Raw genomic sequence first — 23,068 nt, 5'->3', positions numbered from 1 at the left:
CAGGAGTAGAATGGGAAAAGCCTGACTATAAAAGAGGGGACTACATAGGGTTGAAGAACTTCATGCGGGAGGTCCAGTGGGACAGAGAACTGGCAGGAAAGCCAGTAAATGAAATGATGGAATATGTAGCAACAAAATGCAAGGAGGCAGTGGAAAGGTTCATTCCCAAGGGCACCAGTAACAACGGGAAGACCAGAACAAGCCCCTGGTTTACCCGACGGTGTAAGGAGGCAAAAACAAAGTGCAATAGAGAATGGAAAAAGTACAGAAGGCAGAGAACACACGAAAATAGGGAGATCAGTCGCAGAGCCAGGAATGAGTACGCACAGGTAAGGAGGGAGGCCCAGCGACAGTATGAAAATGACATAGCATCGAGAATCAAGACTGACCCGAAACTGTTGTATAGCCACATCAGGAGGAAGACAACAGTCAAAGACCAGGTGATCAGATTAAGGACAGAAGGTGGAGAACTCACAAGAAATGATCAGGAGGTATGTGAGGAGCTGAACAGGAGATTTAAGGAAGTTTTTACAGTAGAGACAGGAAGGGCTGTGGGAAGACAGCACAGAAGGGAACATCAAGAGGGAATATACCAACAAGTGTTGGATGACATACGAACAACTGAGGAGGAGGTGAAGAAGCTCTTAAGTGACCTTGACACCTCAAAGGCGATGGGACCGGACAACATCTCCCCATGGGTCCTTAGAGAAGGAGCAGAGATGCTGTGTGTGCCTCTAACCACAATCTTCAACACATCCCTTGAAACTGGGCAACTACCTGAGAAATGGAAGACAGCTAATGTAGTCCCCATATTTAAGAAAGGAAACAGAAACGAGGCACTAAACTACAGACCTGTGTCTCTGACATGTATTGTGTGCAAAGTCATGGAGAAGATTATCAGGAGGAGAGTGGTCGAACACCTGGAAAGGAACAAGATTATAAATGAAAACCAGCATGGGTTCATGGAAGGCAAATCTTGTATCACAAACCTCCTGGAGTTTTATGACAAGGTAACAGAAGTAAGACACGAGAGAGAGGGTTGGGTAGATTGCGTTTTCCTAGACTGCAGGAAGGCCTTTGACACAGTTCCCCACAAGAGATTAGTGCAGAAGCTGGAGGATCAGGCACACATAAAAGGAAGGGCACTGCAATGGATAAGGGAATACCTGACAGGGAGGCAGCAACGAGTCATGGTACGTGAAGAGGTATCACAGTGGGCGCCTGTTACGAGCGGGGTCCCACAGGGGTCAGTTCTAGGACCAGTGCTATTTTTGATATATGTGAACGACATGATGGAAGGAATAGACTCTGAAGTGTCCCTGTTCGCAGATGACGTGAAGTTGATGAGAAGAATTAAATCGGACGAGGATGAGGCAGGACTGCAAAGAGACCTGGAGAGGCTGGACATGTGGTCCAGTAACTGGCTCCTCGAATTCAATCCAGCCAAATGCAAAGTCATGAAGATTGGGGAGGGGCAAAGAAGACCGCAGACAGAATATAGGCTAGGTGGACAAAGACTACAGACCTCACTCAGGGAGAAAGACCTTGGGGTGACCATAACACCGAGTACATCACCGGAGGCACACATCAACCAAATAACCGCTGCAGCATACGGGCGCCTGGCAAACCTGAGAATAGCGTTCCGATACCTCAATAAGGAATCGTTCAAGACACTGTACACTGTGTATGTTAGGCCCATACTGGAGTATGCAGCACCAGTCTGGAACCCACACCTGGTCAAGCACGTCAAGAAGTTAGAGAAAGTACAAAGGTTTGCAACAAGGCTAGTCCCAGAGCTCAAGGGAATGTCGTACGAGGAAAGGTTAAGGGAAATCGGACTGACGACACTGGAGGACAGAAGGGTCAGGGGAGACATGATAACGACATACAAGATACTGCGGGGAATAGACAAGGTGGACAGAGATAGGATGTTCCAGAGAGGGGACACAGGGACAAGGGGTCACAACTGGAAGCTGAAGACTCAGACGAGTCACAGGGACGTTAGGAAGTATTTCTTCAGTCATAGAGTTGTCAGCAAGTGGAATAGCCTAGCAAGTGAAGTAGTGGAGGCAGGAACCATACATAGTTTTAAGAAGAGGTATGACAAAGCTCAGGAAGCAGAGAGAGAGAGGATCCAGTAGCGATCAGTGAAGAGGCGGGGCCAGGAGCTGAGTCTCGACCCCTGCAACCACAATTAGGTGAGTACAATTAGGTGAGTACACTACCACAATCACCCACACTACCACAATCACCCACACTACCACAATCACCCACACTACCACAATCACCCACACTACCACAATCACCCACACTACTATAATTACCTACTCCTGTGGCGTAGGTTTCGTTTTGTCTGTTTCTCTTAACAGCAGAAGTGTCAATATTTCCGCTACAATCTTCTAGCTTAAACAATACAACAATCTTCACTTTAGAAGATACAACTTTTATTACTATTTTCATTGTAAAGTGTTCGAACCGAGGAATAAATTATTCGGCACAGAAACCGGTGCAGGCTCGATACCCCGTCCGCTAACCGAGGGAGAGAGAGAGAGAGAGAGAGAGAGAGAGAGGGAGGGAGGGGGGGGTCCATAAAACATTACCCCAGTAGCGAAATAAACATCAGTTATAAATGTTATTATCAGTAGAAAACGAAATAAACATCGGTAATAATTTGCAATTATAAAAACATACATATATTTAACTTTCTACGGGAGTAATATCTGCTGGAACGGGTCTGTCCCATGTTTACAAAGATCCCAATGGAAATAAATCTGATTCTGGGGGAGGGGTTATCCTAGGTGACTTATACTATGTATGATAATTGTATTGTGTATCGGTGCCTAAATAAACTTAGTTACCCTTTGTTATGATAATTATTATAACCTTAGGAAAGCACCAGGTTTGAAGGGGCAACAGAGCAGCTGAGGAATGGGTGGTAATGAGGTCTGGTTTAAGGAAGGGCCGCTTTGATTGCTTGATCACGAGCCCTTCGTCAGAAATACAGCACTGCAGTTTGGAGGGTATGGACATCGGTTAATTTGTGAAAGATGGATGTACAAAACAGATGAGAGATGACACGAACAAACCTCTGGTGATGACAGGTGATGTAAACACACTCCTGGTGATGACAGGTGATATAAACACACTCCTGGTGATGACAGGTGATATAAACACACTCCTGGTGATGACAGGTGATGTAAACACACTCCTGGTGATGACGGGTGATATAAACACACTCCTGGTGATGACAGGTGATATAAACACACTCCTGGTGATGACAGGTGATATAAACACACTCCTGGTGATGACAGGTGATATAAACACACTCCTGGTGATGACAGGTGATATAAACACACTCCTGGTGATGACAGGTGATATAAACACACTCCTGGTGATGACAGGTGATATAAACAAACTCCTGGTGATGACAGGTGATATAAACACACTCCTGGTGATGACAGGTGATATAAACACACTCCTGGTGATGACAGGTGATATAAACAAACTCCTGGTGATGACAGGTGATATAAACACACTCCTGGTGATGACAGGTGATATAAACACACTCCTGGTGATGACAGGTGATATAAACACACTCCTGGTGATGACAGGTGATATAAACACACTCCTGGTGATGACAGGTGATATAAACACACTCCTGGTGATGACAGGTGATATAAACACACTCCTGATGATGACAAGTGATATAAACACACTCCTGGTGATGACAGGTGATATAAACACACTCCTGGTGATGACAGGTGATATAAACACACTCCTAGTGATGACAGGTGATATAAACACACTCCTGGTGATGACAGGTGATATAAACACACTCCTGATGATGACAGGTGATATAAACACACTCCTGGTGATGACAGGTGATATAAACACACTCCTGGTGATGACAGGTGATATAAACACACTCCTGATGATGACAGGTGATATAAACACACTCCTGGTGATGACAGGTGATATAAACACACTCCTGATGATGACAGGTGATATAAACACACTCCTGGTGATGACAGGTGATATAAACACACTCCTGGTGATGACAGGTGATATAAACACACTCCTGATGATGACAGGTGATATAAACACACTCCTGGTGATGACAGGTGATATAAACACACTCCTGATGATGACAGGTGATATAAACACACTCCTGGTGATGACAGGTGATATAAACACACTCCTGGTGATGACAGGTGATATAAACACACTCCTGATGATGACAGGTGATATAAACACACTCCTGGTGATGACAGGTGATATAAACACACTCCTGGTGATGACAGGTGATATAAACACACTCCTAGTGATGACAGGTGATATAAACACACTCCTGGTGATGACAGGTGATATAAACACACTCCTGATGATGACAGGTGATATAAACACACTCCTGGTGATGACAGGTGATGTAAACACACTCCTGGTGATGATAGGTGATATAAACACACTCCTAGTGATTAGGAGGTGACAAGAATATGCGCACGAACGCATATACACACGTGCACACACACACACAATCACACACACATTCACACACACTTAGTGATGAGAAGTGACAAGAAGACAAGGTGGTGGTTAAGTCTGTCAGACGATTGAAAAAATGAAACAGAATAATGCAAACTCAACAAGACAGACGCAAAATTCGGGAGAAAAGAGTGAGATGAGAAAGTGCAATATATATATATATATATATATATATATATATATATATATATATATATATATATATATATATATATATATATATATATATATCTCGTGTGTGTGTATGTGTGTGTGTATGTGTGTGTGTATGTGTGTGTGTATGTGTGTGTGTATGTGTGTGTGTATGTGTGTGTGTATGTGTGTGTGTATGTGTGTGTGTGTGTGTGTGTGTGTGTGTGTGTGTATGTGTGTGTGTGTATGTGTGTGTATGTGTGTGTGTGTATGTGTGTGTGTGTATGTGTGTGTGTGTATGTGTGTGTGTGTATGTGTGTATGTGTGTATGTGTGTATGTGTGTGTGTATGTGTGTGTGTATGTATGTGTGTATGTATGTGTGTGTGTGTGCGTGTGAGGAATCTCTTTCTTGGTTCCTGAAGAGAACACCGTCTATAGCGGCTGGTTACTGGTATATGACCCTCATATCCTCATATGATTGGAATTGTTACAGGTAAGCAAGAGAGAATGCAAGTTGTGTTGTATGCCATCTTGCAAATTAAATAGCGTGCGCGGGGAAGCCAACGCTGAGAGGAACGATATTGAATTTCTCGCTGCCAAATGCAAATCGCTAATCTATTTTTTTTAACTAAACCTATTTATAAGATAATTTATGCTAACCTTACCTAAAGCAGAATAACTCATATTATTATTTTGCAAATGTTTACATCGGGCTGAAATCAACGAAGTGTAATGCGTGGGAAAAAAAAAATAAAGCATGTCATGTTTGTTGGACAAATTGAATGGAAAGCTGGAGAGAGATGTGATTTTTTTTTTTTTTTTTTTTTTTTGAGCTGAGGAGAATTTCTTACCATTTTTAAGGAACTTCTGACAGCTGTCGGATGAGGGAGATAAGTATACCGGGAGTGACTACGCAGCAGCACCAGCGTCACTTGGCACTGCTCATGCTTTTACCACATGGCACTACTACCACGTGACCATCCCCAAGACCTTTACTATCACTACCACCACCACAAGTTACAACCAGTAGCAGTATCAGTTATTACCGCCGCCACCATCAACCTCACTATTACCATCGCCACTACCACTAAAACCTTCATAATGACCACTACCACCAAAACCATAATGACCACTACCACCAAAACCTTCATAATGACCACTACCACCAAAACCTTCATAATGACCACTACCACCAAAACCTTCATAATGACCACTACCACTAAAACCTTCATAATGACCACTACCACCAAAACCTTCATAATGACCACTACCACCAAAACCTTCATAATGACCACTACCACCAAAACCATGATGACCACTACCACCAAAACCTTCATAATGACCACTACCACCAAAACCTTCATAATGACCACTACTACCAAAACCTTCATAATGACCACTACTACCAAAACCTTCATGATGACCACTACTACCAAAACCTTCATAATGACCACTACCACCAAAACCTTCATAATGACCACTACCACCAAAACCTTCATGATGACCACTACCACCAAAACCTTCATAATGACCACTACCACCAAAACCTTCATAATGACCACTACTACCAAAACCTTCATAATGACCACTACTACCAAAACCTTCATGATGACCACTACTACCAAAACCTTCATAATGACCACTACCACCAAAACCTTCATAATGACCACTACCACCAAAACCTTCATGATGACCACTACCACCAAAACCTTCATAATGACCACTACCACCAAAACCATGATGACCACTACCACCAAAACCTTCATAATGACCACTACCACCAAAACCTTCATAATGACCACTACTACCAAAACCTTCATAATGACCACTACTACCAAAACCTTCATGATGACCACTACTACCAAAACCTTCATGATGACCACTACCACCAAAACCTTCATAATGACCACTACCACCAAAACCTTCATAATGACCACTACCACCAAAACCTTCATAATGACCACTACCACCAAAACCATGATGACCACTACCACCAAAACCTTCATAATGACCACTACCACCAAAACCTTCATGATGACCACTACCACCAAAACCTTCATAATGACCACTACCACCAAAACCATGATGACCACTACCACCAAAACCTTCATAATGACCACTACCACCAAAACCTTCATAATGACCACTACCACCAAAACCTTCATAATGACCACTACCACCATCACTACCACCGGTATCAACAACCATTACAATCACCAGCACCGTCACCAGCAGCACCAACAACCCTCGACAACTTCGTACACTCTGAGAACCTTGGTCCTAAGCCACAATAACTCAATAAGAAAGTTTTTGACCAAGTGTTGCAGCCAGGCGAGACAAGAGCTTAAGTCCCTGATTAATTATTCACAAGTTACAGTGCTAGAGATTCTAGGCTTTCCTGCTAGCAAACTTGTGTATAAATTGCTCCCAGAGGCCCTTAGAAAGTTGTCCATCCGTGAGGCCCTCATGGAGGGCGGGTGAAATTTTCAGGAGTAACCTTTACATATCGTTTGAGACGTCATATAAGAAAATTATTTCTAGACACTGTGTGGAGAAAATTTTATGTATTTATAACATATCGCTCTACAACAGAGCTTTCTCAAGCTCTGATGAGAGCGAAACGTATTCCATAAATTAATATTTGATCTGTTTATTCTCTACAAGGACTTTCACACTTCAGAAAAGGAGTAAAAGAGTTTCAGTCGTGTTGTAGGATTTACGAAACACTAAAATCGTATGCTTGTTTTGTGTTTTAATCAAGTTGCTAACGTACATTAATTCGCTGGGTTATCAATCAGACGCTAAAGACGCTTAAACCCAGCCACCATGGAAATTAACCCAGTGTCTTGGGGCATAAACCCACCAACAACATAAGGTGACCCAGAGTCTGGGGAAGATGGCGAGGGTAAGGGGGCAGTGATAAGCACATAACGAAAGAAAACATAATGGCATGGAGATGAAAATCAGTAACCTGACGAGTGAATTGGACACATGTACACCAATTCAGAACTTTCAATTAGGGAACCTCGTATGTTTCAGTGACCAGATATTGCCAGGCACACTCGCTGCTAGGGACGTACGAGTTTCTACAAAAGACCTCGAACGAGTGTTTATGTACACACGCACACACATTGTAAAGGGAGTCGCTCAAAAGTGTTGCACGAACCCACAGTTGGCGGAGATCCTGACTAAACCGCGTGGTCCATTACATCATGGTTCAAATATCCAATATTCTTTACCATTACAGTTTGAGATTTTACAATGTTGTGAATGCTGCGATAAAAACAAAATTCCCTCTCGCTCACTCTCTCTCTCTCTCTCTCTCACACACACACACACACACACTTTCAAGGGATGTTGGGAAATAATTCTTCAGTTTGAATTAGCAGAGGAATCAATTGGAATAGTGGAAACAGTACATAGTTCAAGAATAGCTACGATAGCACCCCGAGTTGCTACGAATCAACAATAGTAGGGACAGGAGCTAAGACTCGACCCTCAGCATACGCAACTGGGTGAGTATGCACACACACACACACACACACACACACACACACACACACACACACACACACACACACACTTTCATCACCAATTTACAGCTGGTAATGGATGGTGGGCTGAAGCGTCGACGTTAATGACCCTCAGGAGAGAGGAAGAGGAAGAAGGTAATATGTATTTTTCACCAGGATTTCAAGGATAATGATCTTTTGCTAACAAGTGCTCAGAACATGCAGCCAGGGAGGACGAGGTGGTGCAGGAGGAGATGAGAACGTTAGGCAGGAAGGAGAACGTCAGGCAGGGAAGTGGAAGAAGAAATTGATGAACGTATGTGAGAGGGGAAGGAGGAGAATGCCAGTTAGATACAAAGATGATGAACGTTATTCATGGAGGGGAACGCGGGAAAGGTGGAGCTCGAAGCTAATCAGTCAGTTGTGAACGGCATTTGCGTCTATCGAACAGTGCGATGGTGCTCCAGTGCTATGTTGCACTTCAACACTAAAGGGTATTAAGCATTAAGCAGCTCTTCTCCAACACCAAGTGGCACTGCTCCAAGGTATGGCAGAGGGTGATCCCTCCGCCTCTAACCTCAGGAGGTAAATGTGTTAGTCACTGGATGCAGTGGAAGGAAACACCTCGCAGTTCTTCGTCCAGATGAAAGATGCGTCCCATAGGAAATTAACCAGAGGTGGGCCAAAAGCTAAGGCAAAGAAAACGAAAAGCAAGAGAGAGAGAGAGAGAGAGAGAGAGAGAGAGAGATACACTCGAAAGAGATGTTGGAAATGGTAAGGTAGGCACACAACCAGACACACTGAGCAGTACCAATGATTTTGAAGTTAACTTGTTTACGCAAAAATATTCATGGTTATCCCCATCTTTTTTTTGGCGAGTATAATTTCCTGTTTATATCCAGTGTTGTGCTTGTCTTAGTGGCTGTCCACTTCACCAAGGATATATTAAACTTACAAATAACTGTTCCTATGTACACTATTATTCTTCACATCAAGATAGAGTTAAACTGTCTGTTTTCTCATCAATGTTTTTGAGAGCTTTACGTATTTGTAGTCCAGAGTTCATAGATGAGGAAATATCCAAAATTTATGATATAGCTAATGATTTGAAATACCCAAGAAACGTAATTGATAAATCTTTTAAAACTGCTAGAAATACTTTTTACAATCCAAAAAGGGACAATCAGCCTTATTCAACTAAAAATATGTTGGTTCGCCCTTACCATGAAAACTTGGTTGATATGCCTTCTCTTCTTAAGACTTTTAATATTAAAGTTGTATTCAAAAATCTTGATACAGTAAAAAAAACTTTTGATAAAGAATTCCCCCCAAAATCCTTGTAAAATTTGCGATAAAGTTTATTACGGTCAAACTGGTAAAAGTCTCGAACTAAGATTAAAACAACATAAATATAGCATTAGAACTGGACAAGATTCCAATGCTCTATTTATTCATGTGAGAGATTTTAACCAATTGATTTTCAAAAAGTTGAGAAAGTTGTATCAAGCAAGTCCATGGTCGACAGGAATATAATTGAATCTTGTTTCATAAAAAGCAGTTTTGACAATAATATGAATATTTCCTTTGGTTTATATAAATTAGATCCATTTATAATTAATATAATTTGGGAAGAATTTAATAATACATTAGACAAATAATAAATTTTAAAATTCTTATTTCTTGGGTAGAATAGTTTGCTCGCGGGTTGTGTGAAGGACCTGTCTAGTTGGGCCAGCGGGCCTGCTGCAGTGTTCTCTTATGAATCGCGCGTCAGGTGTTGCTTTGTTGTGGGATGTGAAAGTGAGGTGTGGTCTAGACCCTTTATATACCTTCCTTTGATGCATAACTTTTATTGTTCCTTGATAATGTGAGTAGTCACGAAAGCGCTTGGAATTTCTGTATTCTTTCACAGTGGTTGTTTTGCATATTCTGAAATCACCTGTTTTCTGTGATCTTATTGCATATATATATATATATATATATATATATATATATATATATATAATATATATGACAATGAAACACAAGATGAAGTGGGAACTATATATTTCGACCTCCAACTGATTCCTTCTTCAGATAAAGAGTAGTGTGACAAAAAGTATTTTGTAGATGTAATCAGTCAAGGTACGGTCGTGCAGCGCAAGTCTTCGTTCTACGCGCAGACATCGAATTGAAAATCACCTACATTTATTTTTAGAAATTTTATTTAGTGCATTTCCCCGCACCCAATGTCTTCATTAAAATTTTTATTTTATGAATGTCATTATTAACAAGATTAGAGCGACAACTGAAGATATGTGGAGACGTCGATGCTCAGCGCCTGACTGGCGATTCGTATTCGAAGGCTAATTAGCTAAATGATTTTTCGTTAAATGGCCTTAATTAATTTTAGACTTGAAATGATTCCATTATCTCAGTATTAGTGTCACTGTAATTATGTTCAAGTGAGGTTCATTGTCCTCTTATACATTATTTTGCTTTTCTCACTTGTTTAACCAAATCATTAAATTGATATATTTAATTTATAACTCTTGCTAAATGATTCTAACTACTTTCACTAATTGGCGGAGACTCGAATCAGAAGCAGAGTCTGTGTTAATTCAAAAGCCAAAAGTGTGCTAATTCTTTCTTCCACTGTCATGTGATGTCATAGTATGTTCGGCAATTGTTATCCAGGTCATGTCTGTAGCTGCTCTTAATGACACTAACTGCACCTTTTAAATAGCTTCAGATTTAAATCCCTCCTCTCTCTCCCTAAAATTTAGGGAGAGAGAGGAGGGATTTAAATCTGAAGCTATTTAGGGCCTAAATAAAGTTAATCGTTTTTCTTGCAAGTATAAATACATACTATGTTTAATTAAAGGACCTTGTATGGCTTTTTTTTCATATTTCCCATATCTCAGAAATGTAACTGCTTTCTTTGAAAATTTAACACAGGTCACCACCTTATCAAAGAAATTCCGTTCGTGAGTTCTCAGCATACGACGAACTGCATAGAACTTGGGAGTGTGTGTAATTTTAGGGTCGGTATCCGAAAACAGCAACTTCTTACTGGGATATTAAATATACTATGATCATGTGATATATAATTCTAAGGTATCCTCAAGGCCTTCAAACACGTCATTCACAGTATTACCTCAGCCAAATGTCAACGTGATTCTTTTTCGTGAGGATACAAAAATGTTGAAAGTTTATGTGAATATTCGCAAGCGTTGTAAATATTACCAAGAGGTAAGACAAGGTTCTCGTGATGTGCTTAATCGAAAGTGAAAAACAAAAACGAAAAACTTTGAAAAGTAATGATAAAAATCCTTAAGAATATTAACAAATCGTAATAGATGTGTTTCACCTAATGCATATGTCGTGCTGAATAGGTAAAACTTGAGATTTTGGCTCAAATAGCAACGCTCTTCTTGCCGAATATGGCAAGGGAAAATTTTGGTATGCAATAATTTCGCAAAAAGTATTTTGAGCCTAACGAAAAAAATATATTTCATTGCGTTTGCTTATTATTAAATTATTGTAAATTTATCTAAAATATATTTAACTGGATTAGGTTAAAATAAATTGCCCTTCTTATAATAAGGTTAGATAACTTTTCTAAGGTTCTTTTAGTACAAAATTATTAATTTTTACATTAACATATATGATAAAAAATAAATCTTTAAACGTATAAGAGAAAATTTTAGAAAGGGCTTAATTTTAAAAAGAGTTCTTGCTAATTCACCAGTTTTACCTATTCGGCACGACATATTAGATTACATATATATATATATATATATATATATATATATATATATATATATATATATATATATATATATATATATATATATATATATATATATATATATGCGCAATAAGATTACAGTAAACAGGTGATTTCAGAATATGCAAAATAGTGATAGTGAGGTGTTTACCTGGAGAGAGTTCCGGGGGTCAACGCCCCCGCGGCCCGGTCTGTGACCAGGCCTCCTGGTGGATCAGAGACTGATCAACCAAGCTGTTGCTCCTGGCTGCACGCAAACCAACGTACGAGTCACAGCCCGGCTGGTCAGGAACCGACTTTAGGTGCTTGTCCAGTGCCAGCTTGAAGACTGCCAGGGGTCTGTTGGTAATCCCCCTTATGTGTGCTGGGAGGCAGTTGAACAGTCTCGGGCCCCTGACACTTATTGTATGGTCTCTTAACGTGCTAGTGACACCCCTGCTTTTCATTGGGGGGATGTTGCATCGTCTGCCAAGTCTTTTGCTTTCGTAGTGAGTGATTTTCGTGTGCAAGTTCGGTACTAGTCCCTCTAGGATTTTCCAGGTGTATATAATCATGTATCTCTCCCGCCTGCGTTCCAGGGAATACAGGTTTAGGAACCTCAAGCGCTCCCAGTAATTGAGGTGTTTTATCTCCGTTATGCGCGCCGTGAAGGTTCTCTGTACATTTTCTAGGTCAGCAATTTCACCTGCCTTGAAAGGTGCTGTTAGTGTGCAGCAATATTCCAGCCTAGATAGAACAAGTGACCTGAAGAGTGTCATCATGGGCTTGGCCTCCCTAGTTTTGAAGGTTCTCATTATCCATCCTGTCATTTTTCTAGCAGATGCGATTGATACAATGTTATGGTCCTTGAAGGTGAGATCCTCCGACATGATCACTCCCAGGTCTTTGACGTTGGTGTTTCGCTCTATTTTGTGGCCAGAATTTGTTTTGTACTCTGATGAAGATTTAATTTCCTCGTGTTTACCATATCTGAGTAATTGAAAATTCTCATCGTTGAACTTCATTTGTTTTCTGCAGCCCACTGAAAGATTTGGTTGATGTCCGCCTGGAGCCTTGCAGTGTCTGCAATGGAAGACACTGTCATGCAGATTCGGGTGTCATCTGCAAATAAGACACAGGTGCTGTGGCTGACATCCTTGTCTATGTCGGATATGAGGATGAGGAACAAGATGGGAGCGAGTACTGTGCCTTGTGGAACAGAGCTTTTCACCGTAGCTGCCTCGGACTTTACTCTGTTGACGACTACTCTCTGTGTTCTGTTAGTGAGGAAATTATAGATCCATCGACCGACTTTTCCTGTTATTCCTTTAGCACGCATTTTGTGCGCTATTACGCCATGGTCACACTTGTCGAAGGCTTTTGCAAAGTCTGTATATATTACATCTGCATTCTTTTTGTCTTCTAGTGCATCTAGGACCTTGTCGTAGTGATCCAATAGTTGAGACAGACAGGAGCGACCTGTTCTAAACCCATGTTGCCCTGGGTTGTGTAACTGATGGGTTTCTAGATGGGTGGTGATCTTGCTTCTTAGGACTCTTTCAAAGATTTTTATGATATGGGATGTTAGTGCTATCGGTCTGTAGTTCTTTGCTGTTGCTTTACTGCCCCCTTTGTGGAGTGGGGCTATGTCTGTTGTTTTTAGTAACTGTGGGACGACCCCCGTGTCCATGCTCCCTCTCCATAGGATGGAAAAGGCTCGTGATAGGGGCTCCTTGCAGTTCTTGATGAACACGGAGTTCCATGAGTCTGGCCCTGGGGCAGAGTGCATGGGCATGTCATTTATCGCCTGTTCGAAGTCATTTGGCGTCAGGATAACATCGGATAGGCTTGTGTTAACCAAATTTTGTGGCTCTCTCATAAAAAATTAATTTTGATCTTCGACTCTCAGTCTGGTTAGCGGCTTGCTAAAAACTGAGTCATATTGGGACTTGAGTAGCTCACTCATTTCCTTGCTGTCACCTGTGTAGGACCCATCTTGTTTAAGTAGGGGCCTACCCCTTTATATACCCCTTTATATACCTTCCTTTGATGCTTTACTTTCATTGTTCCTTGATAATGTGAGTAGTCACGAAAGCGCTTGGAACTTCTCTATTCTTTCACAGTGGTTGTTTTGTATATATATATATATATATATATATATATATATATATATATATATATATATATATATATATATATATATATATATATATATATATATATATATATAATGATCTTAAGATGCACAAAAGAACCAAGGAAGCAATGTACGATAAAATACTTGAGAATGTTCAATCGCGATAAAGGCAGCAAATATCAGGGGTGAGAGATATCGGAAGGGGAAGATATACTATATTAGCTGTGGATGAATTAGCTGTTAAAATATATTCATAACTCTCAGATGATAAGTGCGGAAGGTAAATATCCAAGATGGTTATGGGAGGCTAAAGAGAATCGTAAATCACAGGACGAAATAATGGATGAGGTGAAGAGTGAGGAATGAAGAGGGAGGCTGAAGACGCAGGATGTGAGAGGGAAGATGGGCAGCAGGATGGCGGAGGAAGGGAGGGGGGTTGCAACTACAGAGTGAGAGGAGAGCAACAGCAGGGAGTGGGAGAGGCAACAGCAGGGAGTTTGAGAGGCAACAGGAGTGAGAGGCAACCGAATGAGAGGCAACAGGAGTGAGAGGCGACATGAGCGAGTTAAGAGGGTCAGAACGTAATACAATTGTACCGCAAACAGACTACATTATTCTTCAGGTCAACATACTTCCGTACTTCATCTCAACATGCACCAAAATACCCGGTATTTCAGCTCAACATTAACTTTCAACTATAAAATACCCGACAGAAACATTTAGCCTATCCGTCCCCCCCCCCCCCTCAAAAAAAAGGACAACCTTAAATAAAGAGAATTTTATTTATCGAAGATAAAAAAAACAAAACGTTTTATGACTCCGTAACAAAATATTCGAACATGAATTTATCCAACAAAACTTTTTATGGCATAGTTACAGAACAGTAAAAAACAGATATCAAAATGCGGAGGGGAAAAAAAAAAGTGTCATGTTTTATATTATGGTGTATGGAACGTGTACAATACTACTACATGTTTTTAATTTGTGTAGTTCACTTTGTCACTACCATACGTCTCTGCAGTTTTTTTTTTCCAAATGATTATTTTACACGTGAATTTCGTATTCACATCTTGATTACACAATTAAATCTGCACTCTGTGTCTACTGGCTTTTAAGTGTACATGAAGTATTTTAACGTATCTATTTGTCTGTATGTAAGAACAGACACAGGTGTAGCGGAAGCTGTTAGTGTAGCAATGTTTTGCTCTGGGTAGAGCCCTATACAGAGCTTAACGTTGTCGCACCTATGTCTTCAAAACCGTCGGTCTCACGCTAGTGTGTCTGTAGAAGCAGTTCATTTTTCACTCTTGTATTGGTCTATCATATTTCCCGTTTTCTTTTGTTAATCTTCTCGTTTTTTCTTAGTTATCCTCTATTATTCTACCCATATATATTTCTCCGTCGTTTTTTGATAGTCTACTCTTTATATTTTGTCGTCTTATGTTACTACCCATTTTATTAGTGTGCTCTATTTATTTCCCCGTTTTTTATCTTCCTAATCGATTTCTCCATATTACTTTGCCTCGTATATTTTCGCATATCTCTTTATTAGTTAATCTTAAGTTCCCATCTTTGGTTCATATTAATCATCTTTAAACTCAGCAACAAAAAGCATTAAGTTATATAAGAAGGTAACGACTGATTACGTTAGATTTACTGTGGGTCATCATATGATTTAGACCCTCGTCAGGAAACACTGATTCTGTCTCATGATGAACCTAACCTACGTTAGATTAGGTATAATGAGTCTGATTGCCTCTAAGACTTCGAGGCAACTTAATTTGCATAATTTAACATACTGTAACCTATCTTAACCTTACCCTTTAAATACACCTTCAAAATGTTCAGCTGACCATCAGAAGGTTATGCTGCATCTCGGGTCAAGGTTTATCGTGACTTGTAAATAGTCTTAGGAGGACCGAAACGTCGTCATAAGCTTTTCTTCTCTCTCTCTCTCCTATGTACAGGTTGTGTATCACTTTTTTCCAACTATGACGAAAAACAAGACAAGATGCAAAAAGCAAGATGCAAAAGAACACAAGATACAAAACAAGATACAAAACAAGACAAGATGCAAAAAGCAAGATGCAAAAGAACACAAGATACAAAACAAGATACAAAACAAGACAAGATGCAAAACACCACAAGATGCAAACAGGCTCTTAATTCGACAGCGTTTAGCTGTGTGAAGGTTTTATTATTAATCGGTAAAGATCCTCAGAGAGAGAAACGTTGTAGCATTACAAGCTCGTTTTGCAACTTGTGTTTACGTTTTAATAGCTGGCTGCAACACGCGATTCCATCCTTCGCACGAATTTCACTAATCTTCTGACAAATGTAAAAATTTATTACGCAGGAAAAATGATTGATATATAACAATTTTTAATAACGAGAATTTTTCAAGACTTACACGAGTAGATTTGTTATAAAATCAAACGCATTTTTTTTTAAATATTTCTCGACATTTTATTTTGCACTATTAAGCTTACGTCTGGGTAGAGCTGAGAGCTCTCTTCCTAAAGTCTCTTAAGGGAGCTCTATATTCTTGTAATAATATTGATAATATTAGCAGAATTTTTAAATCTGAAGTGTGTTGTTGAAACGTCTACAGTTTTTCTGAGTAATTGAGTTTTTTTTTTTTTTTTTTTTTTTTTTAAGGCATTATCAAGCAGTTCCGGATTGACAGAGCTCCTGAAGAGCGAAACGTTGCCACAATTAAATGTCACATCAGTTGTACTTGTGTTCCTTTACCTAACATATTGTCGGTAATTCTGCCAACATTAATACAAAAGTTATCTATCTTCAAGACTAGAACGTAATATAACACGTAATATATCTGTTGACAGTTATGATAACTTGCTTTTGAGGTTGGACTGGGTTAGCTAAGTTAGGACAACATACCAACATACTATGCTCTACATAACCCCAATAACTTTAGCGCTTCCCCGTTAAGAATAATCACCCTAATCCTAATTAATTTTAAAAAGATAAAAAAAGGCATTTACCATGGATAACTAATTATATACTCTCTGAAAAATCAAATGAAAAATAAACATACAAGTCACTTACGAAAAATATACATGAGAATATGCAGACAAGCAGATATTTAACCCTGTGTAGTACTGGGAGAGAAGGGAAGGGTATCAATATAGGAAATTTTGCCGGTTTGAAAAATATACTTTAAAAAATAAAAGAACGAGAAATCGGTAAACTCAAAATATCGAAATCTGAAGAAGAAAAGCAAACTAAAAAAATAAATGGGTGAAGTTACAACTTACAAAATGGCCAGGGATAGAATGTGAACTCTACAGTGCTAGCAACGTATAACTAACTGCAAAAATTCTGAGTTGTCGAAAAAAATCTGGAGGATAGACTGAAGGGACGCAACACTGACAACGGTGAGCCGTCCAATATTTGACTCACTGGAAAAAAATAATGGGGGATTTTTGTACTTTAACTGGAATGTGTAGGAAGATAAGCTTGTGTCGTGCCGAATAGGTAAAACTTGCGATTTTGGCTTAAATAGCCACGCTCTTCAAGCGAAAATTTGTGTATGCAATAATTTCGCAAAAATCATTCAGAACCTAACGAAAAAAACGTATTTCATTGTGTTTGTTTATTAAATTACTGTAAACTTATCTAAAATGTATTTAGCTGGATTAGGCTTAATTAAATTACTCTTCTTATAATAAGGTTAGTAAGTTTTATAAAGTTCTTTTGATACAAAACTATTAATTTTTATTTCAGCTTAAATGAAAAAAAAATATATCTTTAAACGTATAAGAGAAAATTTTAGAAATGACTTAGTTTTAAATGAGTTCTTGCTAATTGACCAGTTTTACCTATTTGGCACTACATTATATATATATATATATATATATATATATATATATATATATATATATAATGAAAAGCTGTAAGCCCTGAAAGCTGGCTGCCTTGGATCAAACGTGTAGCGCAAGCTACACGCCAAGGTATTGTCCAGTGTGGGTAGATTGGTAAAGCACTGCGTACCTTGTCCTAAGGTTCGTAGGTTCGAGTCTCCTTCAGCCAGAGATCAGTGTTTGTGTATATTTCGTCTGCTCTCGCGAATTCCTTGCATTGTTCAAATCTCTAGTAAGGCTGATGCATGCATGGGATGAGATGAAAAGCAGTAAGCCTTCTCCCTGAAAGCTGGCTGCCTTGGATCAAACGTGTAGCGCAAGCTACACGCCAAGGTATTGTCTAGTGTGGGTAGATTGGTAAAGCACTGCGTACCTTGTCCTAAGGTTCGAGTCTCCTTCAGCCAGAGATCAGTGTTTGTGTATATTTCGCCTGCTCTCGCGAATTCATTGTATATATATATATATATATATATATATATATATATATATATATATATATATATATATATATATATATATATATATATATATATATATATACAGCAAGGAAAAATACATTATAATTACATCTTTTCATTAAAGGCAGATTCCTCTAAGCCCAGTATAGAGTCCTAAGACCCGTGCTTCTTGAAGCTTGATTCAAAGGTGCCTTCCCTTTGAAGCCCAGGTTTCTACACCCTGCCTCTCTTCACACATGTTAAATATATAATGTTCTGGAAAGAGAAACTAACATCTAAAATATTTTAACATATTTAACTGGATTTTAACAGTTCCTGCATGCTCGTACAGACGGCGCGGTACAAGTTCTTTTCTACCAAGAATTACGATCGTTTTTTTAAGTCTGACTACACTCATAAGGCAATTATTGTAATACGCTGTTGTAGCAATAGTGAGTGGAGAGGGTGGAGGGAATGATACTTTGATGATGAGCATATCTTTATTAACGGTAACATTTCACCCTCTGTGGGGGGGATGGAAACGTTGTAGTTAATAAAAGTATCCACCTCGTTGTGTTGAGGAACATTTTGGTAAGTAAAGGATATCCAATGTGTGTGGGTCGTTATGGTTAATAAAAATATCTTGTGTGTTGGGCAAACGTAGTGATTTTAATAAGAATATCCATTGTGTGAGGCAGAAACGTTGTTGTAAAGGAAGGCATCGACTGTGTGGGGAGAAACGTTGTGGCTAATAAAGATAGCCTCTGTATGGGAAAAAAGTTATGGTTAATTAAGTTATCTTCTAGATCGACGCGGCATTTTCTCCACTTCGTCGTCATTTATATCGCCATTAAAGTTCCTGTGAGTTAACTAGCTTGCGGTTTAGTGGAAATTCCATTCCGTGGTGTGTTAAGCTCTCCCTCCTGATTACAGTGTTGCAGAAGGAGCAGAAATTTGGAAATTTATTCCGTGCCTTGTAAATATTCTTAGCTGGTAGTTTGGTTGGTAACAAGCACCCTGGAGAGCACTACCATTTTGTTGGTAAGGGAGACACATGTGCACCAGTTAAGTATCTTAATTCCGAAACGTTTCGCCTACACAGTAGGCTTCTTCAGTCGAATACAGATAAGCTGGCAGAAGCAGTAGAGATGAGAAGACGATGTAATCAGTCCATCACCCTTGAAGACGTAGTTTTGAGGTGGTCAGTCCCTCAGCCTGGAGAAGAGTTTTGTTCCATAATCTGAAACAATCTGAAATATGGACACACTCTTCCAAAAGTTAGCCTAACATTCCCGTCAGAAAGAAGAGTAAACAGTCGTTTACTTTTCTTTCTGACTCAGTATCACCATCTTTCTACCAAGATTCTGTTGTTATTGATAACCTATGAGGATGTCATTTAGGTCGCTTTATCTCAACACCAAATGTGCTCCTTTGCACACTGGTGTGTGTGTGTGTGTGTGTGTGTGTGTGTGTGTGTGTGTGTGTGTGTGTGTGTGTGTGTGTGTGTGGCGTAAGCCGTGTTTTACCACTGCACTTCTCTTCATGTCTCTGCAAAGTTCGAGACAACCCTTCTTAACTTCTCCTTAGGAAAGTAATCGACTCGAATTTGACCAAGAAATGTTTACTCTCTCTCTCGCACACAGATGTTCCTGTCAAGTATGGCATCATGCAAGCAGTATCATTCATGATAATGTAATATAGACATACAATTATTCTATGAAGCGGTGGACAGTAACTGGAACATTCATGATATGCAGTGTTATTCACGGGGAAATGTTTTGGTTTTTCGAAGCATATATTAATTCCTACACATTTTCTGGTGTCAGTATTTAGTATGGTTTATACAGTATAGGTTTTTACAATAACTGTAGCATTCATAGTCTGCCGGGCTATTCAGGGAAAAATGTTTTTTTTTTCGAGGAATATTTTAATTCCTACAGGTTTTATGTGGTCAGTATTCAGTATATGTTTATACAAAGGAAATATTTACGAGTGTGAGAGTTCGCAATAACACGCTCCTCCCCCCCCTCCAAAAAAAAAAAAAAAGACTGGCGTCTTGCCTCGTTTTCGACAGCCTGGTAATGTTAAGAATTCTCGCCTCTCTTACCACACCTGGTCTGAATTTGGAATTTATGTTTTACCCTTATTATAATTACCCAGCATACTTTACAACTCATTTTACTAAGTAAAAAGAGATTCGAATAGCACAGTAATACAGACACACACACACACACACACACACACACACACACACACACACACACACACACACACAGGTGGATATAGACAGGAAGTTCATGAGATGGGACACAGCAACAAGGGGTCATAGTTGGAATTTGAAGACTTAGATGAATCACAGGGACGTTAGAAAATATTTCTTCCGTTACAGAGTTGTCAGGAAGTGGAATAATCTGGGAAGTAATGTAATGAAGGCAGAATCCATACATAGCTTTAAGAAGAGGTATGATATAACTCATGGAGCAGGAAGGGTGACCCAGTAGCGGCCAGTGAAGAGGCGGGGCCAGGAGCTGTGAATCGACCCCTACAACCACAACTAGGTGAGTACAGCCAAGTGAGTACACACACACACACACACACACTCTCTCACTCACCAGCGCGCGCGCACACACAAACCACGTTCTCAAATTATTTTTCTCTTAATAGATTTCAAGGAAAATTAATGAGGATTGCTCCTCATAAACGCTGAGCAATGCTGCCAAAAAGTTGCACCTTGATTTATGATTTACGTCCAGATTTGAAAACCTCGAGCTTCTACTGCTTTCTCACTCTCATTTACCCTCATCCCCCTCCCACCCCTCTAAAATACATGATAATCTGAAAAGCTACCCAAGAATATCATGAATCCGTGGATTAATGACTAGGAGGGGAAAGCCAAAGCTTGGTGAATAGTTTTCATGAATGCAGCAGCAGGAAGGTTAGCCACACTGCTTCATAGAGAACCCACAACTCCCGATTTAATGACCACCACCATTTGTTTACGTAAAAATACGCTACCTCTGCACTGGCGATCATGTACCCTGTACTTCTCTTATACTAATCACTTGATATTAATATTCCGCTGCTCGTTTGGCCCGTTTTAAGCGCCTTTACATGGTCTTATACACTCAAGCTCGAGCTTACAAACTAACGAGTACTTACACACACACACACACACACACACACACACACACACACACACACACACACACACACACACACACACACCGTCACTTTAAGGGAGAATCATGGGTGCTTGTAGGGCCGATAGCAGGTGTCATTGTCTTCCCGTCCAGCCTACACTTTACGTATCGTTCTTCCCTGTAGAGTGTACCTACTTGGAGGTAGGCAGACCCTATACCATAACCGGATCATGACAATTTATTCCCGTCTGAGAGTGGAAGGATCGAGCCTCCTGCATTACACACACTTACACCCTATTTCTGAGGACAGAAATCAGTCATTTCGATCTTAGTAGTCTACGAGGTTGTGCCAGAAGCCGAGACCTGACCCTGGCAATTACAGCTGGGTGAGTACAACTAGATGAGTTACCAACAAATAAGTTTCTCTACCGTCCAGTTGCAGATATATTACCATCCCGTGACGTCGTGCTACCTTCTAGTGACGCAACATTACCATTCCGTGACGTTGCGGTATCATCCCCGTAACGTCCCACAGCTGTCCCGTCCCATGTCCTTCATTACCATCCTCACCAAAAAACACCTCACACAAGTAAACAGAAAACGAGGTGTAATTAAGGAAGTTGAATGATTACACAAGACACTTCCGGCCCGGGGCCGTGGCAACGCTCATTTAAAACAAGAATTACCTCAATAATGAGTTTTTCCTGCTGGATGTAAACAGTTATTTAATGAGGCTCAATCTAAGCAGAATTTAGCCTTTGTGGCGGCGTTTTAACAATTTTAGTCCACTCAAAGTGGAATTTATCATTAGCTTACCGAGTGAAAAGGTAATTCAATGTGGGCGTTTTTAACAAATTTAGACCAGTTGGAGAAGAATTTATCCTAAGTGGCTGCATGTGTATACCAACTGGTGAGGAATTAACCATTTGTGGTTGAAGATTTGAACCAGCATTGTGACTTTGTCAATGGTCCAAGTCGGACCGAAACGTCGTCGTAAGCTTCTCTCTTTTATGTGCGGGTTATTTGTGTATGGATTTGAACCAGCTGGAGAGAAAATTTTAACACGTGTCGTTGAACAATAGAACATACTGGAGAGGAATTCGATATGTGTGGGTAAATATCTAGACTAGGTGTCTGAACCTCAACATCACGAGTACTGATAAACTGAGCTGAAATCATTTCCGATTCGACAACGATCTTCATTCACCAGTGACTGGGACGGACACCAGTGGACGTCTAGTGCCAACATGTAAGCAGAGGCATGTACAAAAGACATTCAAGACCAGTAAAATAACATAATCTTTGTCGAAAGTGTTGAAACGAAGAATTCTGTGAATTACCTGTGAAAATAGAGCTAACGAAAATCAGCATAGATTTTAATATGGCAAAGTCCCGCCTCGTGAACCTACTCGAGTTCTACAGTAGAATTATGAAGATCAAGCTAGAAAGATAGGGTTTGATTGACTGCATATTCTTAGGCTGTGAGAAAACCTTCGATGAGGTTCACTACCAAACATTACTATATAACCGTAGAA

This window comes from Cherax quadricarinatus, chromosome 56, assembly GCF_038502225.1.
Source record: "Cherax quadricarinatus isolate ZL_2023a chromosome 56, ASM3850222v1, whole genome shotgun sequence".
Lineage (NCBI taxonomy): Eukaryota > Metazoa > Arthropoda > Malacostraca > Decapoda > Parastacidae > Cherax > Cherax quadricarinatus.
Note: the sequence above shows the minus strand (reverse complement) of the source record.